The sequence below is a fragment of the Cervus canadensis genome, chromosome Y, assembly GCF_019320065.1.
Source record: "Cervus canadensis isolate Bull #8, Minnesota chromosome Y, ASM1932006v1, whole genome shotgun sequence".
NCBI classification, from domain to species: domain Eukaryota; kingdom Metazoa; phylum Chordata; class Mammalia; order Artiodactyla; family Cervidae; genus Cervus; species Cervus canadensis.
In genome coordinates this window covers 2761372-2764268 of record NC_057420.1, presented here as the reverse complement: position 1 = coordinate 2764268, position 2897 = coordinate 2761372, and the positions used below count along the sequence as shown (strand labels likewise).

Sequence of the window (2897 nt, the reverse complement as noted above, 5' to 3'; positions counted from 1 at the left end):
TCGTCAGGCACTTCTGCACTGCTGGTCAAGCAAACGGCTTGAGTGGACAGGCGTCCTTTGCATTGAGCAGGGTTTGGCCGCTGGGTCACCCACTGCCAGAGTGCCCAGAATTCCAAGGGGCGTGTCCCAGTGATCAAATACCTTTAGACTCCGTCTGATTGGCTCGTGATGAGGTCTGGTGGTCAGGATGTAGAGTTTGGCCGCTTCCTGCCGACATAGTCCGTGCGTGCATGGCGTCACAAAGCTCTGCGCACGGGTGTTTCCCCTTCCCTGCCTGTAGGCTGTTGGCAAGCAAACAGTTGCTGGTGTGGAGTAGACCTCAGCGGGTGGGTGGGCTGTGCTGGCCACTTGCTGTGCTCTCGTGTCCAGCTACTTCGCAGCTCAGGGTCACCGCCAGGGCCACATGGAGAGTGAGATGGGGCCAGAGGAAGGCGGGAGCTCCCCCGAACCTGGATTTTAGTTGTGAGCCTGGATCTTTACGCGGCAGGTGCCCTGGGCCCTGCCTGCCGGGTCGGGGAGGCAGAGGCGATGCAGGTCCCAAGTGGCACACCAGGCGAAGAGGTCGCCCTGTTCAGGGTGGAAGCAGTAGAGAAAGGCGCGGCCCTGGAGGAGGGAGAGGTGGCGGGCATCGAGCAGGAGTTCCAGCTGCTGGTGGAAGACATCATGGAGGAGGTGGAGGTGGTGGCGGCGAACGAGGAGCCGGAGCAGGTGTCCTCAGAAGAGCGGGAGAGAAAGCTGGAGGAGCAGGGCCAGGAACATCCAAGACCTGGAGCCCTGAGTGACCGGCCGCCAATGGAGGCGCTGGCAGCCCTGCAGGTGGAGCTGGATCCTGTGAATAAGAAAGCCCAAAGGGCCCACCCTCGGCTGAAAGACAAGAACTGTCAGAGGCGGAAGCTGCATCTAGAACACAGAAGCGCCATCATCCAGGGAATCCGTGGCTTCTGGGTCAAAGTTGTATCCTTGGTGTGGTGCTTGTGGAATTTGTTTTACCTGGGCTGTTGCAAAAGCAGTTTACAGATCTGGCAGTTTGGGTACAAAATGTGTTTATTGGATGATGGGTATTGACTGCTGTCCAGATATGATGGGTGATGTCCTGCTGTTTTAGTTAGGAGGAATAATTGATACTTGGGCTTTACTTGCAGAGGTCCCAATAAGAATTGTCATTAGTACCAGGGACTCTTCAGAGAAAAGGCTTGTCCGGAATACAGGTCTTCTCCAAAAAGCTGAATGAATTTGGGGGTGATGTTGCAGTGTGTAAGTGCTCATGCTAGTTGCAGCTAGGAGTGCTTGTTTTCCAGAAATAAGCTAACTTTTAGGAGGCTGAGATGGAGCTTAGGACCTTTCTGTTAGGCACAGGACCTCCTTGGGTTGATAGGCATAGCCTTGGGGCTTGTTGGGCCTTCACACAGTCTGTGTGGACAGAGATGTGAGGAGTTAACTGGTAGCAAGTTGAAGTCAGACAATGCCAGGCTACTGTTGTTTAGGCTAGCTTTGTTCTTCCAGCACATCTAGAGGCTCCTTGACCTAAAAGCAGTTTATGAACCACCCCGAAATGTCAGTCATGATGAGTGTTCGAGATAAAGACATACTTAACTACACGACCAACTTAAAAGGTCAGGCAGCAGATACTGATAATTGAGGAAGGGAGGTGCATGGGGAGGGGAGGGGAGATGATATATCCCTGAAAACAGAAAAGGACAGCTCTTGTATAAAGAGGTTTCACACTCACGCCACCCTGCACAGTTTGTCCTGGCAGGTGGAGGATCTCAGACATCCCACTGTTTGCTGCAAGATCACAGCAGCTGGTAAGAGGCAGCTCGCTGGACTTGGGGTGTGGGGGCAGAAAGGGGTAGGTTGAACTTGGAAAGTGATTTAGGTCTTTCTCCCATACTCCTTTTCTTGCAGGATACCGATCATCTCATTCCTCACCAATTCAGTGGTACCAGGGATTTGAACGTAAGGCATACAGCCACAGGCACCACCACAGCAGTGTTAACTTCTTCAACTGGTTCTTTGACCATAACTTCACAGGATCTGGCATGATTGCTGAGGTGGGGTCCCACTGGGTCTCTGGGCCAGAATTGGCAGTGGATGTTGGAGTTCTTGGCAGCACACCGGAGGGCCCGGGGTCTGGCCAGCCCTGTGCTGACCTTGCTCATTCCCTGGCAGATCATCATTAAGGATCTGTGGCCCAATCCTTTGCAGTACTACATGAGGAGGAAGGCTCCACCACGAGAGGTACTGGGAGGACAAGAGATGAGGAGACCAGGGACTGGGCACTGACATAAGTGTTTTCCAGGAGCCTTGGTCACTTATTCCACTTGTGGAGAGATTGAGACTCCCTGGAGTACAGAGTGACACCAGTGCACGAGGGCATCAGCCTGAGACAGCAAGTGTTTCTAACTAGGGAAGCTTGAGGTAGATGAAGCAGCCTGGTCAGTCCAAAGTCACCCCGATTTAAATCTGACTCAGCTGCACATCTCTGAGCTGTCGTTCCATGGCCAACAATTCTGCCCTCAGGTTCCTCTTAAATTGGGTCCCACCTACTGTTCCTCACGAAGTCCCCTTTCCATAAAGGTCTGTGAGTCTTCTTTGTGCAAGGCTATACCCCACTGACCATCATTTGCTTCCATTTTGATCATCACACTTCTCTGCTAATTTTCATTTGCATCTCTTTTGCCCGCCACAATCATTCTGAAAATACTGGCCATTGTGCAGGATTACAGAGATTTCTTTATTTTAACTGGAGGGTAGTTGCAGTATTGTGACGGTTTTTGCCATACGTCAGCCAACATGAATCAGCCATAGGTGTACACGTGTTCCCCCAGTTCCTGAACCCTGCCCACCCACCACCCTCCCCACCCCATCCCTCTGGGTTGTCCCACAGCTCAACTTTG

At 52.5% G+C, this 2897-nt stretch overlaps 1 pseudogene; it reads left to right on the top strand.

The window, feature by feature from the left end:
• The first annotated feature begins 298 nt into the window (after positions 1 to 298).
• LOC122436384 lies at positions 299 to 2283 on the top strand (annotated as a pseudogene).
• Positions 2284 to 2897: the final 614 nt, after the last annotated feature.